Source organism: Palaemon carinicauda, chromosome 1 (assembly GCF_036898095.1).
Source record: "Palaemon carinicauda isolate YSFRI2023 chromosome 1, ASM3689809v2, whole genome shotgun sequence".
NCBI lineage: Eukaryota > Metazoa > Arthropoda > Malacostraca > Decapoda > Palaemonidae > Palaemon > Palaemon carinicauda.
Window position 1 is genome coordinate 319,985,521 of NC_090725.1, and position 23,934 is coordinate 320,009,454.

Genomic DNA, 23,934 nt, shown 5'->3' on the forward strand with positions numbered 1-23,934 from the left:
TTGAGTCAAACAAGATCATATGTAGTTCTAGGACTAATTTTCAAGCTATTTTGGATTTTTAACGGAAAAATGCATAGAATTAAAAACTTACTTAAATTTACTTTATATTCACTGACTTTGTGAAGATTAAGAGCGAATGATGTACTTGTTACTAGATTATGTTAAAGTTAAAAGCTTAAAAAACCAAATGTACGGCTTCCAGAAATACACTTTGATAAACTTGAAATAGGCTGGTAATATATTTCTTATATTACTTATTCAATGTACCTTTTTCAGTTAGTGGTAGCTGTAAAACTTACTGTTTGGGATATAAATGGAGTGACCATTGTAACAGATAACCCCTTAAAATCTAAATAACTCTGGACAATTGAGCATTTTAAGATATTTGTAGACCACAATGATACTTCTCATGAGGTTCAATACTCCAGAAAAATTTTATCATATAGAGTATCCACTTCTATTGAGATGGGTCAGTACTTGTGAAATTTGAAATTCAGTACTCATTTTCACTAGAAAATCATATTATTCGCTGCTGGTCTTCTCTTGATGTCTATAGTGGATAGTTGCAGTATAAATAATGTTTTGCTGGTTTGACGATTCTAGTCTGAAAAAATTAATAAAAGATGTTAATCGTACAGATGTATCAGTCTTTATTGCAATATTTTACTATGCACTTTAATATCATGTATACACTTTTAGTAAAAAAAAATTATGATAGACTATAGTGCATATGGAATATTTTAATGCTATAAATATAAAACAGTGTAAATAACAAAATAGACTTGTCCATGACATTTATAATTGCAATCGAAAGTATATCTAGTAAAGTGGAAAAGTACTGCATTATATTCTAAATACTATTGAGTAATAGGAGCTCCAATAGTCCTAATCCTTTAATTTTATTCAATGGATAGTAAATAAACCTGAATTCTCCGAAAGTTTTTCTCCTCTGATCAAAATCCTTAGACTGTCTTGTTTCTTAGGTCTACAGCATATCCCTCCTTTAATAAATTCATGAGAAGAAGCATTTTTGGAAGAGGGTATTCCCAGGGAATTCCTTTGAGATTCTTGTCCAAGAGTCACCATGCTAGAACCTCCCTTCTTAGTCAACTGGGATTAGCTGTTTAGAGGAGTCAGTGGCTGCCAACCAGTGCGCCTACTCATACTATTGGAAGGCTTGCTGATAAAAGAGTAACGCATGAGGTTGTGACGGTGCCGAGTAAGGTGTGAACTCAAAGGCAGGTTGGAAACGACTGAGTTGTTTATTAAGGAACACTCTCCTTTATATACAAAACCTCAAGGCAACAGGACGTAACATGTTCAAGAGACAGACAATGATACAGAGCAAAACCGGAGACATGATCATTCAGGTTCGTTTTAGTGCGAGGGAAGAGCGAAGATACAAGGATAATATATACAAAAGGAATTATGTACAATTGTGTGAAACACGGTTAGTACATGGCTCCCCCCCTAAAAATGACATACTGTACATGTTAAATAGGGCGCCTGATCTAGAGAGGCGAACTGTAGGCAGGTCATCTGGCAGAAGATAAGCAGGTTTTAGACGATCAATGGAGACCCAGTCTTCTTTGCCCCGAATGTTTAGGAGGAATGCTTTCGGACTGCGTCGGATCAGAAGGAAAGGGCCCGTGTAAGGGGGCGTTAGTGGTGGCTTGCTGGTGTCGTTGCGCAGGAAGACGTGCGTTGCAGAGTGCAAGTCCGTTGGTATGTGATGCTTTGCTGGGGGCTTGTAAGTCTGGCGGCACGGAGTAAATTTTCCCACGACGTGACGTATGCGCTGGAGATCGTCGGAGGAGGTTGTAGAAGGAAAAAATTCGGCGATCGCCATACACCATTTCAGCTGCCGAGACGTCGAGGCGGCTTTAGGAATGGTCCTTAGTCCAAGGTGGACCCAGGGAAGCTGAGTAAACCAGTTGCAATCCTTGCAGCGGGACATCAAAGCTGCTTTGAGGGTGCGATGAAAACGTTCAACCATTCCATTGGTAGCGGGGTTGTAGGCCGTTGTCTGATGTAGGGTGATGCCCAGGAGATTCGCTAATGACGTCCACAATTGAGAGGTGAAAGTATTTCCCCTGTCAGAAGTAATATGCTCAGGGATACCGAATCTTGAAATCCATCCCGAGAGTAAGGCAGATGTACATGAGGCGGACGTTGCAGTTTCCATGGGAATGGCTTCAGGCCAACGAGTGGAGCGGTCGATGACGGTAAACAGGTAACGATGTCCTTGTGATGTGGGTAGGGGGCCTACAACGTCGACATGAATGTGTGAAAAACGACGCTGAGGTTGAGGAAAGGTGCCCACTCCTGAATCCGTGTGTCGATGTACTTTGGAAGTTTGGCAAGAAGCACAGGCGCGGACCCAATCCTTAGCATCCTTAGAAATGCCGTGCCAAATAAACTTTGCTTTCAGCAGCTGTGCAGTAGAACGGCACGAGGGATGTGAAAGGCCGTGAATGAAATCAAACACCTGTCGGCGCATGGGAGCAGGAATCCAAGGTCGCGGTCTACCAGTACTGACGTCACAGAGGAGGGTGGTGTTGGAGTCTTCAAGGGGAAAGTCTTCCCAACGGAGGAACGTGCAGGATTTCCTACAAGCTTGATACTCTGGATCCTGTCGTTGGGCTTCAGCCAGGGCGTTGTAATCCAATCCCAGTTGAACGGCAGCCAACGTGTTTCTTGACAGGGCATCGGCAACGGGATTCATTTTCCCAGGGACGTACTGGAGGGTGCAATTGTATTCAGCCACGGCGGAGAGATGTCGGCGTTGACGGGCGGACCAGGCGTCAGACTGTCGAGTGAAGGCGTGCACCAGAGGCATGTGGTCTGTGCGAATGACGAAGGGCGTACCTTCTAAGAAATGGCGAAAGTGACAGACATCCAAGTGCACCGCCAGCAGTTCTCGATCGAAGGTAGAATAACCCGATTCTGCCTTGGACAGTTTTCTGCTGAAGAAGGCCAATGGGCCGGGCGAGCTTTTGACCACCTGCTCGAGTACTGCACCAATAGCGACGTCGCTGGCATCGGTGGAGAGAAGGAGAGGGGCGTGTGGGATAGGAAAAGTGAGAGCCGCAGCAGTTGATAGGGCCGCCTTTGCATTGCAGAAGGCTGCTTCTTGAAGGGGACCCCACTTCAGGTCCTTCGGCTTGCCCTTAAGGGAGGCGTAGAGGGGAGCAAGAGTGGCGGCAATGGCTGGCAGAAAATGGTGATAATAGTTGATCATGCCCAAGAATTCCTGCAGAGCTTTGACGGTCGAGGGCACGGGGAAGTTCTTAACGGCTGCTACCTTCTCAGGGAGGGGGTGGACACCTTCAGGAGTGATGCGGTGCCCTAAGAACGATACTTCGTTGTCGCCAAAGGTACACTTGTCGTACCGGACTACAAGGCCGTTTTGTTGCAGGCGGTCGAGCACGATGCGCAGGTGACGGAGGTGTTCCTCTTTTGAGGAGGAGAACACAAGTATGTCGTCCACATAACATACACAGAAAGGGAGGTCCCCTAAGATGCCATCCATGAGACGTTGAAACGTTGCCCCAGCATTACGAAGGCCAAAACAGGAGTAATTGAAGGTGTATGTACCAAACGGAGTGGTGATGGCAGTCTTGGGGATGTCTTCTGGGTTCATAGGCACCTGATAATACCCCTTCAGGAGGTCGAGCGTAGAGAAAACCTTCTCTTTGTGCAGGTAGGTCACGTCGGCAATGTTTGGGAGGGGGTAGTGATCCGGTTCTGTTTGCATGTTCAGGCGCCTGTAATCCGCGCACGGACGGAGGGAGCCGTCTTTCTTCAGAACGATGTGTAAGGGCGACGACCATGGGCTGGAGGCCTTTTGGCTAAGGCCCATTTTCTCCATTTCGGCGAACGTCTGTTTGGCGGCTGCCAATCGTTCCGGTGCCAGACGTCTGAATTTTGCGAAGACTGGGGGTCCCGTCGTCTTGATATGGTGATAAATACCGTGCTTGGCAGGAACCGTGGGCGTTTGGCGAAGTTCTGGACGGAAAACTTCCGGGTACGACATGAGGAGGTGGGCGTAGGCATCCGTGGGTGCGCTGATGTGGAGAGCGAGGTTAGAGGGGCCGGGTTGAAGAGATGTCGACAAGTACGAGTCTGCGTTGACCAATCGTCGGTGGGCGACATCGACCAGAAGGTGGAAATGAGAGAGGAAATCCGCACCGAGGATTGGCATTGTGACGTCAGCAACGAGAAAATTCCAATTGAATTTACCGTTTCCGAACGATAATGTGAGGTTCTCGTAACCGTAGGTGGGTATCGCAGATCCGTTGGCAGCTACTAAGCGGACGTCGGCAGATGTAGACAGACTACGTCGTGCCTTGAAGAGTTTCTTTGGCAAAAGAGAACGACAAGCACCCGTGTCTACCAAAAATCGCACGCCCGTCCCTGCATCATGTAAAAAGAAAAGATTAGAAACATGGGAGGCCACCGCACAAGCGATGGCCTACTTACATGTTTTTTGGCCACTGACAATCCTTGGCACATTTCTTCGCGTTTGCCCCGAATCTGAAGTGGTAGTAGCAAAACTGCGGCGGATGGGAGGTAGTAAGTGGCTGTAGAAGTCGTTGGTTGGGGCGCGAGCGATTGGTTGGTGGTGAGCGGCTTTGTCGCCGCTTCGGCACGTCACGGGGTAGGCGTGTATGTCCTATGGCATTCATGTCAGCTTCGGTTTTGTTGAATAGGCATCCTCGTCGTCAGGGGTGGAGGCGTTGATGGAGGTCTTGAAGTGGCTGTCCATAAGGGCGTCGGCTTTGGTCATCAAGTCCTTTATGGGTAAAGTATCGACATCGGGTATGGCAGCGCGTACAGGTTCGGGTAAACGGCGTATCCAAAGGGCACGAAGTAGGTTCACCTCACGAGGGGAGCCGTCTGCGGCAGGTTGAAGGCGAGCGATACTGGTCATTTCCCTGAGGGCAAGCAAAGCCCTTTGGTCCCCCAACGGCTGTTGCGAGAGCTGAAAAAGCTTTGCTATACGGGCGGCTGGCGACGGCGAGTACTGCTGCAGAAGATATGTTTTGAGGGCGTCATACGCTATTGGGGTGTCTCCTTGTTCACAAAGCCAGTCGGATATTTCTGGGAAGGTGTCCTCGGGTATCGCCACGAGAACATAATCCGCTTTGGTGGTTGAGCGAGTCACGCCCGATACGGAAATGGACTTTTGCGCGTTGAAACCAAGCAAACGCCTCTACGGTGGCGAACGGTGAAAGTTTCAATGGGTCGGCCACAGCGCCAACTGCCGTAGTAGTGTCTCTTTCCGTCATAGTACCAACGATGGAGGGGCGAGGGAGGTGGGGGTGGAAGGCAGTGGGAGCGAGACGACTTCCGGGGTCACCAATGTGACGGTGCCGAGTAAGGTGTGAACTCAAAGGCAGGTTGGAAACGACTGAGTTGTTTATTAAGGAACACTCGCCTTTATACACAAAACCTCAAGGCAACAGGACGTGACATGTTCGAGAGACAGACAATGATACAGAGCAAAACCGGAGACATGATCATTCAGGTTCGTTTTAGTGCGAGGGAAGAGCGAAGATACAAGCATAATATATACAAAATGAATTATGTACAATTGTGTGAAACACGGTTGGTACAAGGTACTAGCTTCTCCAGGGATGAGAGGTGTCTGAGCAATCTTTGCTGCTGTCTTGCTGGTATTAAATTGATTGAAAAGAAAGTTTTACGCTACTTTCCAGTGTCTACTGATGCTATCCACTGAAGGAAATATATTTGCTTGTTCGTATTATTATTATTATTATTATTATTATTATTATTATTATTACTAGCCAAGCTACAACCCTAGTTGGAAAAGCAAGATGCTATAAGCCCAAGGACTCCAATAGGGAAAAATAGCCCAGTGAAGAAAGGAAATAAGGAAATAAATAAATGAGAATAAATTAACAATAAATCATACTAAAAACAGTGACAACGTCAAAACAGATATGTCCTATATAAACTATTAACAACGTCAAAAACAGATGTCATATATAAACTATAAAAATCATATATATTAACATTTCCAGATAACCCCATCCTCTGCTTGGGCTTAAGACTGGATTTCTCCCAATATGTGACAAAAGGTAAGAAGTATCTATCCGCTGGAGATGCGTATCAGTCAGTCATCGGGGTGTTTTAGAAAATTAATGACCTTGGCATGTGCACAAGCTAAAACTGGTGAGATGACTTGGGTGAATACCTATAGAGCAGTTGACTGTCCAAAACACAGATGTAACAGCTTTTGCTCCGGACAAGACCAGGTGTGTAAAATTCCTTTTTTTCTCAGAGTAATTTAAGTTCTAAGAAGCAAAATAGGATTCAACACTCGCCTAATGGTCCAGCCAGGACATTGCTTGCAGAATGGTCATGGAGGTGACTATTATACCAGTAGTCTTGGATGAAGAGAAGATAATGCTCTTGGAGCCCATTCCCTCCACCTAGATATCACGGGTTAATATCATGATCCCTATGTCGATTGGAAAGGGAGAAGGACTTGATCCTTCAAGAACATGATTAGAGATAAGGCCTTGACTAAGATTGACACTGTTTCCGGATTCTTTGCTAGAGAGGCACCTTGGTTGGGGATTATAGGATCTGTAGTCTCCCTTGACCCCTCTTCCCACCAAGGAGATAGTACATCCTTTTGACTACCGTTCTAGCCTTGGGTGACCTATTCACTGTATTGCTGAACTGCTCGTGCTGTTCTGTCAGAATCCTAGCAACAACTGCCAATCTTGTGAAGATCTCCCTCTCGTGATATCATCCTTAGAGGGTGTCGCTTCAATCAAATAGTAACTACTGACACCTCATTATAAATCTTAAAAGCAGAGTTCCAGTCAAGATGATGATTATTATTATTATTAAATGCTAAGCTACCACCCTAGTTGAAAAAGCAGGATGCCATAAGCCCAGGGGCCCCAACAGGGAAAATAGCCCAGTCAGGAAAGGAAATAAGGAAAAATAAAATATTTTAAGAATGGTAACATCAAAATAAATATTTCCTATATAAACTATAAAAACTTTAACAGAACAAGAGGAAGAAAAACTAGATAGAACAGTGTGCCCGAGTGTACCCTCAAGCAAGAGAACTCTAACCCAAGACAGTGAAAGACCATGGTACAGAGGCTATGGCACTACCCAAGACTAGAGAACAATGGTTTGATTTTCGAGTGTCCTCCTTCTAGAAGAGCTGCTTACCATAGCTGAAGTCTCTCTTCTACCCTTACCAAGAGGAAAGTAGCCACTGAACAATCAAAGTGCAGTAGTTAATCCCTTGGGTGAAGATGAATTATTTGGCAATCTCAGTGTTGTCAGGTGTATGAGGACAGAGGAGAATCTGTAAAGAATAGGCCAGGCCAGACTATTCGGTGTCTGTGTAGGCAAACAGAAAGAACTGATATCATACTCCTATTACAAGATGAAGGTTTGTATTTGTGTGAGAATGTATTGGCAATCAAATCTCACCTTATTTCATTAGTAATCCAATACTACTTTAGTCTTAAAACAAGAGCACTTATCTTCACATCCCTTCATTGGGTAAAAATAACAAATTTGGAAATAATTTGTATTTTTCCTAACATACAAACCTGAAGCTATTTATTAGGGTATTAATGCCAAGACAATTTTAGTGAGGGATAATTACCCCATCCGCTAGTTAACGGGAGGGTATTGGGGTAGACATCCTACCCCGCTCACTAACACCTGTCGGTTGAGTAACCACTTTTGCTTTCTGGCAGGACTTCTAGGGGGACAGGGTGGCAGGCCAATTTGTATAAATAGCTTCAGGTTTGTATGTTAGGAAAAATACAAATTATTTCCAAATTTGTTATTTGTTCCGACACAGATACAAACCTTCGCTATTTATTAGGGTGACTTACTCTTAGGAGGGAGGAAGTCCTTACTAACTGGCCTTGGTCATGACCCAGGGTCCTCTCTATTTCGATCTGTGATCGATAGTAGAGGGAACCCTAACCTCGCTAAAATCAAAGTATTTACACTGTAACTCACTGATAGTGGCCTGCAGAAGCTTGTGTGAGAGAGACTCGTGGCTTGTCTTCACGTAGGAACTTGAGGATTCTAAGACAAATCCAATACCCTCCCTCAAGAGGTATTGGTGACATAACAAATTATTCATTCATACCCAGGAAGCACAAGGGAAATGATTCTTACCTGCAGAGGGGTGAGGTCAGCTATGCTTCGGTCTTGCGGAGCTATTTCCCCCGGGGGGGGGGAGGGGGGGAGAAGGAGAAATGAGCCAGACATACTTTTCATTCACCCTAGACTAACCCGAATAACCTCAGCCCTAAAGCCTCTGCTACTTGTCCATCAAGGAGCCTGAGGCATTAGGTCACTTGTGCGGCCACCACAAGACCAATGGAGAAGGTTTCCATGCTCCTGTGGGTTACATCTTTCAGGTAGTGGGCTGTGAAGGTCGTCTGACGCTTCCACACGCCCGCTTGCAATACCTGTGTCACAGAAAAATTTTTCTTGAACGCCAGAGACGTTGCAATGCCTCTGACGTCATGAGCTCTGGGCCGGTTGGACAGAGGAGGATCTTAATATAGAGCGTATTCGATTAGAGCCACACCACCAACATTGAACTCTTAGAACGTGCCTCGCTGACCAGCGTGGAGGCCACCATCATCCACCACCGCCTCCGCTGGATAGGACACGTGCATAGGATGAATCCATCTAGGCTCCCAAAGAAGATACTCTACGGAGAACTGACCCAGGGCACCAGACCACGAGGAGCCCCGAAAATGCGCTATAAAGGCCAATTAAAGCGCACCCTGGCTCTAACTGACATCGATCCTTCCTCTTGGGAAGAAACAGCCAGGGACAGGAAAACCTGGAGGAGTACAGTACACCATGGCACCGTGGACTTCGAGGAGAGGAGGAGACAAAATGAGGAGGCTAGGAGGAGAAGAAGGAGAGAGCGATTAGAACAGCCCCGCCCACCACCTACCCTCCCTTGTGAACACTGTCCGCAACTCTTCCACCACAGACTAGGACTTAACAACCACATCAGACATAAGCACCCACCCCAAAGATAGGAGGCTGATGGCTAACGACAGAACCCAATACTCGACACAAGTGGGCGCCGACGACGACGACGATTCGATTACTTTCCTTACCCAGGAGGAAATAGTATTCCTCATGACCTTCCCCGTGCTGACAAAAAGTGCTCGTACACGGGGGCAACCTTTTGCTGTTCTTTTTAAGTAACACCCCAGACTCCTCACTGGACATAGTAGCAGTTGGTCTGGATCTTCGGTTACAGAATGAAGACTCTCTATCCGAAATGGGCCGAACCTGGAGTCCGGCACACCCGGATTTTGAGTCTTAGCTACAAACTCAGGGACGAAGTTGAGGATTACTTACCCCCTTCTCCTAGAGTGGGAGACATCAGCAAATAGACCATGAAGTTCGCTGACTCTCTTAGCCGAAGCCAAAGCGAGCAGGAACACAGTCTTCCACGTGAGGTGGCGATCTGAGGCCTGGCGTAGTGGTTCATAGGGGAAGCCCTTCAGAGACCTGAGGACCCGAACCACGTTCCAAGTGGGAGGTCTTAGCTCTGCCTGGGGGCAAGTAAGCTCGTAACTGCGTATGAGCAAAGAAAGTTCCAACGAGGAGGAAATATCGACTCCTTTCAGTCTAAAGGCGAGACTTAAGGCTGAGTGGTAGCCTTTGACTACCGAGACCGAGAGAAGCTTTTCTTCCCGAAGGTATACAAGAAACTCCACTATGGTTGGAACAGAGGCATCGAGGGGAGAGATACCCTTTCCACGACACCAACCACAGAAAACTGACCACTTCGCCTGGTAGACTGCCTCTGTGGATCTCCTGAGATGTCCAGCCATTTATTTCGCAACCGGTTGCGAAAAGCCTCTCTGTGTGAGGAGGTGCTGGATAGTCTCCAGGCGTGAAGTCGAAGCGAGGCTACGGCTCTGTGAAAGATGTTGGCATGTGCTTGTTTGAGGAGGTCGCGTTGTGGAGGAAGCTCCCTCGGGATCTCCGTGAGGAGATGCAGAAGGTCCGGAAACCATTCTGCGTGATGCCATAGCGGAGCTATGAAGGTCATCTGCACTTTTCTCATCAGACAGAACGGGGGAAACGCGTAAGCGTCCAGGTTTATCCACCGTTGTTGAAAAGCATCTTGCCAAAGAGCTTGGGGATCCGGGACTGGGGAGCAGTACAACAGGAGCCTGAAATTCAGGGCCGTTGCGAACAGATCCACAGTCGGGTAACCCCACAAAGTCAGGACTTTGTTGGCTATTAGAGGATTCAAAGACCACTCAGTGCCAACTATCTGAGTCTCTCAGCTCAGCTTGTCTGCTAGCACATTCCGCTTGCCTGGAATGAAGCAAGCTGATAGAGTCACCGAGTTGTCTTCTGCCCATGGCACAGCTGCTGTGAAAAGGTACCACCCTGTTTGCTCAAATAAGCTACTACTGTGTTGTCGCTCATCAGCACCACGGAGTGCCCCGCCAGGACCTGGTGGAACTCTTTGAGGGCCAGAAAGGCTGCCCACATCTCTAAGAGATTTATGTGCTGGTACCTTTCTGATTCGGACCATTGGCCGGAGGTGTAATGGTGCAGCATGTGATCCCCCCACCCTTCTTTTGAAGCGTCCGAAAACAGCATCAATTCCGGAGGAGAGATGAGAAGATCGACCCCTTTGCAGAGGTTCGGCTCCGCCAGCCACCACCTGAGGTCCGACTGTTCCTCTAGCCCTATGCGGACTAGGTGATCCCGGGAATCGGAGTGCTGTTTCCACTGGGATTTTAGTCGCCACTGGAGGGATCTCATCCTGAGATGACTGTTGGGGACCAGTCGGGTCAGAGAAGAGAGGTGACCGAGAAGGCGAAGCCAATACTGCGCCAGGAGCTCTTCCCGACTGAGGAAGACCTGTGCTATCTCCCTCAGTCTCTGGATCCTTTCGTCTGATGGAAACGCTTTGTGCCTTAGGGTGTCTAATCGCATGCCTAGGTATACCAGTTCTTGAGAGGGGAGCAGTTGAGACTTCTTGTGGTTTACCACAATCCCCAGATCCTGGCAAAACCTTAGAAGCTCGTCTCGGTGGCGGAGAAGGGCCGTCTCCGAGTCTGCCAGAATCAGCCAGTCGTCCAAGTATCTTAGGAGACAGATGCCGACTGTGAGCCCAAGATGATACTAGGGCGAATACTCTCGTGAATACCTGGGGTGCTGTGGAAAGACCGAAACACAGTACCCTAAACTGGTAATGCTTCTGATTGAACATGAATCTTAGATACTTCCTGGAAGACGGGTGAATTGGGATCTGGAAGTATGCATCCTTCAGATCTAGAGTGCACACGAAGTCCTAGTGTCTTATTGCTTGTCTGACTGTGTCGGCCGTCTCCATCCTGAAAGGTGTCTGTTCGACAAACCTGTTCAGGGCCGAGAGATCGATGACTGGTCTCCAGCCTCCAGATGCCTTTTTCACAAGAGAGAGTCAACTGTAGAAGTCTGGGGACCCGTCGAGGACCTCCTGGAGAGCGTGCTTCTCCAACATGGACTGGACTTCTGCCCTGAGGACAAACTCCTGTGCGGATCCCTTCGCACAGGAGACCAATGGAATCGGCACTCGAGTCAGTGGAGGGAGAGAGAGCGTGAATGGGATACAATACCCTGAACGAATCACATAGATCGTCCAGGGATCGGCCCGTGGTAAAGCTATCTCTGCCAGCGGCTTTGCCGGCATCCCCGCACAGGTGGACAAATGGGAGGATTTCCTGTCTTATAGGGAGCGGCCTTGGCCAGATCCCTTCTTACCCTTTCCTCCAAAGAAGGACTTTTTGCTGTGAAAAGCCTGCTTTGCACCCTTTTTACCCAGTTGTTTTGGGCCTTTAGCCCTTTTTGGCTGCAGGTTCTGCTGTGCTTTCCGCTGTGGCTGAGAGGGGTAAGGTCTAGCTGTTAAGACCTTTTGGATGAGGGAGTCCTGACTGGACTTCCTCCGCCTCTCTGCCACCCGCTCGACATCCTCGGGATGGAACAAAGAATTGCCCTTGAAAGGAGCATTACTCAGACTTGCTACTTCGGCCTGAGGGAGATGTCTATAGAGCTTGCCTATGACGGCATCTCTCCTCTTCAGGATAGCGTTGGCCCAAAGGTTCACTACCTGATGAGAGAGGAATTCGATGGCCCGAGTGCCGGACAAAAGGAAAGTCTTCAAAGACTTCCTGGAGGACTCCTGAAACAGGTCTTTTAGACTGCATTAGTTGTCCTAAGAATCCTAACCAGAAATCCAGACACGAAGTAGCCTGTATGGCGTACTTCGCCACCTTTTCCTGGTTTAGGATTTCAGAGGCCGAAAAGGAGACAGGCAGCCCCGTAAGTTTCTCGAAGGGGGTGGCCTTCGATAGTGCCTCTATAGAGTGGTCGAGAGGCAGCGTTGGAAGAGATTCTCCGAAGATCTCGTAATACCTCCTCTGAAACACATACGGAGGAGGTAAGAGCTTGGAGGGTGAGTTGCAGCGGAGAGAAGAGGTGGAACCAGTTGCCTGAGAGACAGCCTTCTGTTTGGCACTCTTCAACCCCTTTGACCAGGGCAAAGCTGCACTGGTCCTATGAGGTTTCTGAGTGCCATAGAACTGGTCAAGGACCGTTTCTTTTCCATCTAGAGGGGGTGCCGATGGATCTGGAAGTCCATTGATGGAATGGATGCAGGTTAGGACCTGCCAGAAGGCGTGTTCAGACTCCTTCCTCTCATCCTCTGTAAGGTTAGGGCTAGCGGCTGCTGGCAGAGCGTCGTCCCCGAGATCGCTCTGCCCTTCTACGTCCAAGCTCTCATCCATATGAGCCCGGCGTGGGTCAAAGTCGTCAACTGTATAGACTGGGGATAGGGAGACTACCAGGGAGGTGCTTGCTTCCGGCTGCCTGGGAGGCAGTGAGGAAGGAAGCCTGGACGAGGATTTGGGGATGGTGAACACATCCTTCAGTTCCCTCCTACGAGGCCGGAGATCCTCTGTCCCTAAGGGCCTAGAGGACTCCGTTGGCTTACGGGTGGAATGTTAGTCCATTGCTGTACGGGATGAGTCCCGTCCGGTCGCAGATCGGGCCTCATTAGACACTATAGTAAGCAACCCTATCCTCCTTGGGGGCTGAAGGACGAATCCTATTCCTTTCCCCCTTTGGCCTGGCCTGTGGCGTCTTGAACTGCAGGGGGCTACCCTGAGGTTCATGCCTAATCTCCTCCAAAGGTCTTTTGCGAGGGGATGATCGTCTCCCCTTGCCTGAGGGGCCCACCTGTGCGAGAACTTCCGACCACCTCCCAGGATCGGAGGGAGGAGAGGACCCCGGGAAGAGAGGAGGCGACAAGGGAATCCTAGGTATATCACCTAAGGACTGGGAGCGGGGAACGACTCCCTTCATGGCTTGGCGCATTACATTAAGTAAGTTCACGGGCTCCTGTGGAACTAGGGGGAAGGTCCTTAGGAAAGGACTGCTCACTGGGTTTAGGAACCTGGGCAGGTTCCCTAACCCTCGTGTCTCATGGAGGCTTCCCTACAGGTAGGATAGGCACAGGCCTACCCTTAGGGATAGGATCGGGGTTCGGTCGCACAGGCGAACGTTGTCTCTGTTGAGGCCCAAGGGGCTCGAGAGACATAGTGAGCGCCAAGATGGTCGTGCGCTCTTGCGCCGAACTGTTGGTAGGCGGAAGGGGGCTCGCGCGCGCCTCTCCCGATTGCGCGCACCTTTTTCATGCTCCTGGAGCGCATGAGATTGTTCGCGGGCCTGGCGCACAAAAGGTTGTTCGCGCCTGGCGCACATAAGGTTGTTCGCGCGCCTGGCGCGCACATAAGGCGTGCACGTCAATTTGGCCGTGCGCGTCAATTTGGCCGTTCGCACCAACTTGGTCGAGCACGCGAGAGCTCTCAGGTTGAGAGAACTCACTGTTACGCTCACCCGAAGGTTCAGGATAGATTGTGTTGTGTAAGCGCGAATGATCAACACAACGAGAGTTTAAAAACTGTCATAATAAGAATGACTCTGGTCACGAGAACCCGAAAGTTCAGCGTGAACTATGTTGCACGAACTCGAAGGAGCAACGCAACGAGAAACCGGAGTTTCTCTGTCACGAAACACCGAAGCGTTAGCGCGACTAGGGTTACAAGAGCCCAAGGGTTCAGCGTAACTCAGGTTACGAGAACCCGAAGGGTCAGCGTAACGAGGAATCGAGACTCCTCTGTCACGAGATCCCGAAGGATCAGCGTGACTGACGGTACGAGAACCCGGAGGTTCAATGCCACCGACGTTACGAGAGCCCGAGGGTTCAGCTTAACAGAAACCCAAAGGTTTCAAGTCGCAAGAGCCCGAAGGTTCAGCGCGACGGAGATCCGAAGGACTCCCGCGAGATCAACATGACTAGAGCCGTTAGACTCACGATCATGCCAGCCCGAAGGGTGATCGTCACGAGACCCCGAAGGGTCAACGTGAGGAGAACCAGCAGGTTCAAAGAGACGTCTCCTCACAGCCCGAGGAGGAGAACGCCGGGGTGGAGAGGGGTTACCCACCCCTCCACTCTACGAACCTCCGGAGAGGAACGTACAACAGACACCACCCGAGGGGGAGACTGAATAAGATACAGATAAATCCTTCGCAGGGGAGGAAAGTTCGCCTGAAGGAGAGCTACACTTATAACAAGGTTCTCTTTCTGCCCCTGGAGGAGAACCTAAATCATAAGGAGATTGCCGAAGAACAGGCAACCTTCTCTCGCGAATGAGAGATATGTTCCCCCGAGGGGGAAGCCCGCCTTGGAGAGAGCCCTGCCACCGTCTCTGGTGGGTTAGCTAACTCCTCATCGTTGGAACCAGACCCAAGGTCTGGCAAGGATCAGGCGCTCCCTGTGGGAAGAATAGGAGCCGACTCACTAGGGGAGCCGTCATCCTCGTCTATCCCCCAGGGTTGACCTGGAGTCACAAGCCCTGCACTACTGCTCGACCGTACCCCGGAAGGGCTTGGTCGAGGATTAGCTTCGGGCAGAGATTTGGGCGTAGAGGAAGCGCAAGCCCGCGATTTCTTCGATTTCGAGGATGACCCTGAAAACGAAGATTCGCGTTTAGACTTCTTCTTACGCGCAAACCTCTCCCACTGGGAGGCAGGCCACTCCCTACACTCGGAACAGGTGTTGTCCCGTGAACACTAAGTTCCCCGGTAAGCCGGGCATAAAGGATGTGGGTCTCCAAGGACGACAAGAATGTGCCGCAGCGGCGGCACTTGATCCCAGGACACGTCCGCATAGCGGGACAATAACCATACACACAGACACACAAAAGAAAAAGAAAAAGTAATAAAGTCAAGGCAGTTTGTTAACGGGAGAGAGAGACGGCACGTCTACACTCTACCGAGCCAAAAGTAAAAGTGGTTACTCAACCGACAGGTGTGAGTGAGCGGGGTAGCTAGTCTACCCCAACCCCCTTCCGCTAACTAGCGGATTGGGTAATTATCCCTCAGTAAAATTGTCTTGGCTGGTTTTCAGTGTTGCCGAAAGTAATACCCTAATAAATAGCGAAGGTTTGTATCTGTGTCAGAACAATCAAGAATAAGTCCAACTAACAATTGTCAAAGTAGTAAAGGAAGATAATCCTACTATAATCTACTACCAAGAAAATTCTCCCTTGAATAACTATCAAGAATCAGATTTTCATTTAAATTAAATCTTATCACTCCATAAAGTTACATGTCCTGATGCAATCCATTAATATCATAATCCATCAAAACTATCATAACCCATAAAAGGGCTAATCCAATTTTAACTTTCTTAAAAGTTAATTTGACCTCAATCTACTAAACATTTTTATATCATTCAAATCTAACAAACAATGCTCTTTATCAATCTTACCTTCCATATTCCAGATAATACAGCTAGTTTTCTCTCTATACATCAATTCTATGCTCACATTGAAGAGCACGAACATTTTAAACCAATTTTCAGCCTTCCATAGCTCATTGCTAAAGATGCACCTGTGACAAAAGAAAAAAAAAGTGGAAATATTTCATAATATATCGTACTATTTTATATAATCATGTAAATGAATTGTGCATGCCTTTACTGTAATTATAATTATCTATAAAGGCCTTTAAAAAGCAATGTTATCTATTTTCAAAATAACTGAAATTACCCGATATTTTTCAACAAATAATAAAAATAAATAATCCTCTACATCCGACTCTTCGTGAACAAACATCGACTGATTCTATCATTTTTGGCACAAAATATCCAAAAATGACAAATTCGGAGATAATTTGTATTTTTCCTAACCATACAAACCTTTGCTATTTACATTAGGTATTACTTTCGGCGTAGCTGAAATGACGAGCTATTAGATTTTAACGAGGGTTTCCTACCCCGCGCTAGTTAGCAGGGGTAGGGGGAGGGGTAGCTTGCTACCCCTCCCTCCCTCACACACCGGTGAAATGTCTCACTTCACTTAGAGGTAGGACTTGACTTGGGGGACAAGGCTGGCGGGTAAATATGTGTAAATAGCTAAGGTTTGTATGGTTAGGAAAAATACAAATTATCTCCGAATTTGTCATTGGTTCCGTAACCGAAATACAAACCACGCTATTTACATTGGGTGACTAACCCCTTAGGAAGGGTGGAAAATCCCCAGCCATACTGGCTTTGGCTTACCCGGGGACTCAGAATCTGAGTGAGTCACACTCGAGAAAAGGAGTCCCTGCACCTCACAAGTTCCTTGCTCCGCAAGGAGACGTGTGGCCTACATAAGCTTGTGTGTGAAGGAAGAAAGTGTGACCCGTCCTAGGCAGTTGACCTGGAGTTCCAGAAGGAACTCTGGGTTAGGACGTTCCCAATACCACCTCGTCAGGGTATGGGGGACGCGACAGTATTGACTCGATACTCGGAACACAAGGAAGATGGTTTACCTGCAGAGGTTTGAGGTCAGCTATGCAGAGACCAGGATGCTGCTTCCCCAGTAGAGGGGACGATGAAGAGAGAAGTAAGGGCCAGACATACTTCCTTCGTTCATGCAGACTAAAACCTGATAACAATGCCCTCAACCTTCTGCTACCTGTCCAAAAAGGAGCCTGAGGTTAGACCAGCTGTTGTGTAGCCACCACAGAGAGATAGAAACGTATCGATACTCCTGTGGGTCACGTCCTGCAGGAAGCGGGCTGCGAAGGTCATTAGACGCTTCCAGACTCCAGCTTGTAGCACCTGCGTCACAGAGTAGTTCTACTCGAAGGCGAGGGACGTTGCGATGTATCCGACATCGTGCTGTAGGGCGAAGTGACGGGGGAGGGTCTGGATTCAGGTCGAGATGAATGCCCTTGAGTCCGAGCTGAAGAGGTATACTGGTGACTCTCCCGTGTCCTCCCTGTGCTCCCAAACTGGCTTGCACGTGAGGACAAACTGCAGCTGTTCTCAAAGATAACCCCTCGATTCCTTTACTGGCAAGAAGGAGAAGGTCTGGGTCATCTGATACAGAACGGAGACTCGAAATCTTGAAGGAGTCGAACCGAAGGTCCGGGACTCCAAGATTCTGAGTCTAGAAAACAACTCAGGAGTGAACCTGAATGTTGGCTTCCCCTATTCTCTTGAAAGGGCGGAGTCGTACGAAACCAAGAAGATTGCTCACACACTGGCCGAGGCCAGAGTGAGCAGGAGCACCGTCCCCCAAGAAGGAATACGATCAGAGGCCTGAAGTAATGGTTTTTGAGAAGATCTCTTAAGGGACTAAAGAGTCCGAACCATGCTCCATGGAGGAGGTCTCACTCCGACTGGGGGCATGGACGTTCGCAGCTTCGCATGAGCGAAGAAAGGTCCAGCGGGAAGGAAAAAGTCTATTCCCTTCAGCCTGAAGGCCAGGGAAAGGCTGAGCGATAGGCTTCACTGCCGAGAGCGGAAAAGTTTCCTCCCGCCGAAAAGCAATAACTCCGTTATTGCTGGAGAAGAGGCCTCAAGGGAAGAGGTATATCTCCCACGACACCAACCACAGAAGACTCTCCACTTCGCCTGGTAGACCCCTGCAGATGACTATCGCAGGTGACTCGACCTCCGCTCCGCGACTGTAGCGGGTTGTCTCTTCTTGAGGGGGCGGTGTAGTGTCTCCAGGCGTGAAGCCGAAGCAATGCAACGGCTCGTGAAAGATGTTGTAGTGTGGTTGTTTGAGTAGCCTGTGTCGTGGAAGAAGCTCTCCCGGGAGTTCCGTCAGGGGAAGCAGAGGGTCCGGAAACCGTTCTGCGTATAGTCACAGCGGAGCTCTCAGAGCCATCGAAAGGTTGACAGACAACCTGGTCTTGTTGAGACCCATTCTCAACAGACAACAATGGTGGGAAGACGCAGGCGTCGATGTTGTCCCACCGTCACCGGAAAGCATCTTGCCAATGAGTCTTGGGGTCTGAGACTGGGGGGAAGAACAGCGGAAGCATGAAGTTCCAGGCTGTCGTGATCAGGTCCCCCAGGCCAGGACTTGCTGGTTACTATAGGCCAAAGACCCCCAGGTACTCTCTATCTGTGAGGCTCGGCTCAGATAGTCGGAGAGAACATTCCTCTGCCCGGAATGAGCGAGCTGATAGTGGTATTGAGAGGACGTCGGATCATCTCATTATCTCTACTGCAATGTGCAAAAGTATGAAAATGTGCCTCCCTGCTGGTTGGAATACGCCAGTACCATGAAGTCGTAGCGCATGGAGCGACTCGCCAGGATCTGTAGGATCTGTAGAGGGGCCAGACTACGGCCCCTAAGCCTGCCTGAATGATGGGGAGGTACCCTTCAGGTCCTGACCATAGGCCTGAACCGGAACATGCCCCCCCCCCCCTTTTCTTTGACGAGTCCGAGAACAGCATCAAATGTGGGGAAAGGACAAGAATATCCACTCCCATGGCGTTATAACTAGTAAGGTTGGTTCTCCAGTCGGGACTTCTGATCATGCCTTGATTTCATTATTAGTGAAGACTGAGCAGCCTGTCCCTGATATATCATATTCTTGTAAAATTTATATGAAATCCCAAGCAGACTGGAATGGGATTTTGCATGATCTTTTGTGCTTGAATTGGTCACAATTATATAATAGTGTAGATCCTGTTGTCCCTTTGAATGAGAATCTAGTCAACATAATTGATAGGCGTATCCCTTCTCGTGTGCTAAGGTACCGAATGAAGGACAAACTGTGGTTCAATGATGATTGCAGACATGCTTATCTGGAGAAGCAGGAGGCCTATCACCTTTGGAAGGGTAACAGATCAGATTTGACCTGGAACAACTATACTCAGCTTCGAGCTTTTGCTCAGAGAGTTTATGCCTCAACTGAAAAGGAGTACAATTTAATCATAAAAGAAACCCTCTCTGGTACAACTCAGGAACATAAATGGTGGTCTACCCTTAAATCTGCACTCTTTGGTGTAGATGCAACAGTTCCTCCTTTACTTAAACCAGATGGCTCAGTCACTCACTGTCCAAAGGAAAAGGCAACCCTTTTGGCTGATGTTTTTGACAGTAAACAGAGTAATGAAAAACTTGAACTTCCTCATTCCTGTTTTCCTGAGGCTAAACTAACTAGTTTAGCTTTTCGATCTCGTGAGATTAAAGATCTATTGATGGACCTTGATGCTTATGGAGGTGTAGACCCTAATGGTATTTTTCCTTTGTTTTTTATAAAGACAGCAGATTTCTTAGCTCCAAAGTTATCGTTATTTTACGCAAGTTGGCAAGAAGAGGAGCTTTTAGCACTTGTTGGAGAATTGGTAATGTACTCCTCTATGTAAATGTGTTTGTGGTAGCTCAAGTCCCACTGATTACCGCCCAATTTCCATAACTCCCATATTATCTAAAGTTTTTGAACGTCTTCTGGCAAAACGTCTTAATAGGTTTGCTGAAGGTAATCACCTATTCCCTAGTTTGCAATTTGGTTTTCGGAAAGGCCTTGGAGCATGTGATGCCCTTCTTACAATCTCCAATGCAGTACAGAAATCCCTTGATTGTGGTCGGGAAGTTCGTATGATTGGCCTTGATTTTAGTGCTGCCTTTGACCGTGTTAATCATGAGGCCCTTGTTTTCAAACTGAAACAGTTGGGAGTGTGTGGGTCGTTTCTTAGCATTATTATTGATTTTTTAAGTAGTAGATCTCAAAGAGTTTTTGTTGATGGGCACCATAGTGAGTATAGGAATGTGATATCCGGTGTTCCACAGGGTAGTGTTCTTGGCCCATTACTTTTCATACTATATACACATGACATGTGGTTTGGCCTAGAAAATAAGCTTGTTGCATATGCAGATGATGCTACTCTCTGCATCAATTCCATCCCCTGAATGTAGATCTGGGGTTGGTGAATCCCTTAATAGAGATTTAGCTAAAATTAGTGCATGGTGCAAATTATGGGGTATGAAGTTGAATCCTAACAAAACTCAAAGTATGATTGTAAGTAGGTCAAGGACGGTGGCTCCTCAACATCCGCATCTCAGTATTGATAATGTTTCTTTAAATTTGTATGACTCTTTCAAAATTTTAGGCGTGATTCTTGACAGCAAATTTACTTTTGAGAAACATATAAGGTCTGTGTCTTCTTCAATTGCACAAAAAATTGGCTTATTGAGAAAGTCTTTTAAGATATTCGGTGATCAATCTATTCTGAAGAAGTGTTTTAATTCTTTTATCCTACCTTGTTTTGAGTATTGTTCTCCTGTCTGGTCTTCAGCTGCTGATTCTCATCTTAATTTGTTGGACAGAAACTTACGGTCTATTAAATTTCTTATTCCTGATCTAGATATTAATCTCTAGCACCGTCGATCAATTAGTTCATTATGCATGTTGCATAAGATTTTTCATAACTCTGACCATCCTTTACATTCAGCTCTCCCTGGACAATTCTATCCTGTTCGTAATACTAGGCAGGCAGTTAATTCTAATAGCCAGGCCTTCTCCATCATAAGACTCAATACTACGCAGTACTCTAGAAGTTTTATTCCAGCTGTTACCAAGTTGTGGAATGATCTTCCTAATCGGGTTGTTGAATCAGTAGAACTTCAAAAGTTCAAAGTTGGAGCAAATGCTTTTTTGTTGACCAGGCGGACATGAGTCTTTTTATAGTTTATATATGACATATTTGTTGTTGACGTTGTTAATAGTTTATATATGATATATCTCTTTTGACATTACCTTTTTTAGAATGATTTATTGTTAATTTGTTCTCTTCAGTTATTTATTTCCTTATTTCCTTTCCTCACTGGGCTATTTTTCCCTATTGGAGCCCCTGGGCTTATAGCATCTTGCTTTTCCAATTAGGGTTGTAGCTTGGATAGTAATAATAATAATAATAATAATAATAATAAGAGGTTCCATAGGTCAACCCATTGCCGGTCTAAACGTTCCGCTGGTCCCATAGGGACCAGAAAGTCCGGTTAATCGTTGCTTGGATACCACCGGAACTTGGGCCGCCTTACAGGGAACTTATCCTAAGGCGACCGTTCGGAACTAGACGGGTCAATGAGGAAAAGAGACCCAGGAAACATTCCAAGATAGGGTGGAAAGCTCTCCTTGACTGAGAACAGGTACTGCGACTCTCCTCAGCCTTGCCACAGACAAGTGAAGGGAAGACTCGGAGAAGGAGTCAACAGCATCTGGTGTTCCCAGGCGGTCACCCATCCAAGTACTGACCAGACCCAACGTTGCTTAACTTCGCTGATCGGACGAAAAGCAGTGTTTTCAACGTGGTATGGCCGTTGACTCGATATCATGGCTAGATACTCCAGAAGTTGAGGCAGAAGTAGAGAAGGCTCCTAGCAAATTACCACGATCCCTCACTCTTGGTAAAGACCCGGAAGCTTGTCCCGGTGTTGAAAAAGGTCGAACCCGAGCCTACCGGAGTTGACCAGACCTCCAAAAAGCGAAGGAAGCGGAAGCCTGCTCCTGAGCGGCCATGAGGAAAGCAGGGAGAGCTCTCTGGGGAAAAACCTGCCATGCCGCGGCGGGATCGCCACACCGCATCTTAAGCAGGAACACCTGTAGTCTAGGCTGAATTCCAAGAGCTTCCTGGAAGATGGATGGAATGGAACCTGGAAGTACCCGTCCTTCCGATCCAGGGCCTAAGGAGTCCTGCAGCCTTGTTACCAGTCTGATCGACTCTGATGTTCCACGCTGGACGAAGTTTGTTCGACAAACTTGATCAGAGCTGAGAGGTCGACGACGGAACTCCCATCTCAGATGCTTTCCCAGAAGAAAGGATGGACTGAAGAAGCCGAAGGGGGGGGGGGGGAGTGTCGACGACCCTATGGAGGACCTTCTCCTAAGGCATGGATCCTTCTGCCCAACGGGCAAACCTCTTGCCGACCCCATGGCATAGAGGCTCAGTGACACTGGATTCGCTGACAGTGAAGGAGAGATGGTAAGAGCGAGGCGCGATATCCTTGGCTGATCACGAGTGAAGGAGAGATGGTAAGAGCGAGGCGCGATATCCTTGGCTGATCACGGAGATCGTGCAGGAATCGGCATCGGGAGGCTGTTATCCGGACGAGTAACCTTAGGCATCCCCCCAGCGTGAGACCTGCAAGGGGGATTGCCAATCATAGAGTTTGTGAACTCTGCCGCTCCCTCTAGGATTATGCCCCCCCCCCCCCCGGGAGAGCCTCCCGTGCTACCTGTCCCTGACAGGAGGAGACTGCTATTGTACACCTTGTCTTAGCTGACATAGCCGGTTCCGATAACTTAGGCTGATGAGGCTGAATGAAGAGGCGTCAAAGGCATGCAGGGTCTGGAAGTAAGCGCCTTGGAGGAGTGAAAACGGAATGAGACTTCCTCCGCCCAACAACTATCCATTTCTCTGTCCTTGGGCTCAAAACAAGCTCTTCCCAAGGATGGAAGAGTGTCTGAGCTTGTCGACATTCACGGATGAGAAACCCGAGAGGAAGCCCTCGGACACTGCGTCTAGATGCTCAAACATCGACGTTGCCCGCAAGTTCGAAACTTGGCGACGGAACGCAAAGGTGCTTGAACCCGAGAGGAGGAAAGTACCCATGATCTTCCTGGGGCTTCCTAGTACAAAACCTCGGGTCGCAACCGAGGAGGGAAAGGCCTGGTAAGCCCCTTCCACGAGAGGGGAAGAGGAAGGGCTAAACCAGCCACCCCTTGCCTGACGGAGAAATCTCGAAAGGAAAATTCCCTGGCAAGCCCCTGCCAGGGAATGACGAAGAGAAAGGACTTACCCAGGTTCTGGAAAGAAGAATGTTGCACAGACCTCCCTGAAGATTCTTCCTGCTTTAGCACGAGCCATGCTCTGCGTTTACGGGGTGAAGACCGTGCTCTGGAAATACGCGCTCAAGACTCCCCGAGGGAATCGCGGTCGCAATCGCCCAAGCGCTTGCGCGATGGTAAATCAATGGTTCGCGCGTGGGCGAACGTGGAAGCGCCCGTGCGCGGGCACGCAGGAGCGCAGACGAAAGTGCGCGAGGGAGCGCAGGAGGAGGGCGGGCGTGGTTGGAAGGGCGAGAGCTGGCGGTCTGAATCTGTAAGTTTACTTGTGAACGAAGGTTCTGGAGTGGGAGGTGAGACCTTCCGGACTCACCAGTGGTAGCTTATACACCCCCCCCTGGAACCCCCCCAAGCGGCGGCGCGAGCCCTAAACCACGCCCCCTTGGGCGGAGTTACCAGAGACGAGCGGGTTGACGCGGCAATGGAAGTCACATTTTTGAAGTTGTAATAGAACAAAAAATAACACAGAAGTGGTTGAGCTTACCTTGGTAGTGCAAGTTATGAAGGAATTACTGTGAAGGTGCAAATTGTTGGACATAAAGGTCTTTTTACTAGTAAATTCAATCTTCTTGTGCTCTCTTGGTTGATATGAATATTGAAAGATTCCAGTTAGTTTGTTTTCTGTGGAATAATAGTGATTGTATGTGTGTGTTCTTGTATATAGCCTACTCTGTTGAATTATGA

General features: G+C 48.1%; 1 long non-coding RNA gene and 1 other non-coding gene across 2 annotated transcripts; both read right to left on the reverse strand.

The window, feature by feature from the left end:
• Positions 1–353: 353 nt before the first annotated feature.
• LOC137658728 (uncharacterized) lies at positions 354–16,016 on the reverse strand. Its single transcript, XR_011047403.1, has 2 exons — positions 15,884–16,016; positions 354–604 (listed from the first exon to the last, which is right to left on the reverse strand). It is a non-coding gene; the product is annotated as an uncharacterized lncRNA (long non-coding RNA).
• A 5,595-nt stretch (positions 16,017–21,611) lies between these two features.
• Positions 21,612–21,730, reverse strand: LOC137659176 (5S ribosomal RNA). The gene has a single exon (XR_011047468.1). It is a non-coding gene; the product is annotated as a 5S ribosomal RNA (ribosomal RNA).
• Between the last annotated feature and the right edge of the window lie 2,204 nt (positions 21,731–23,934).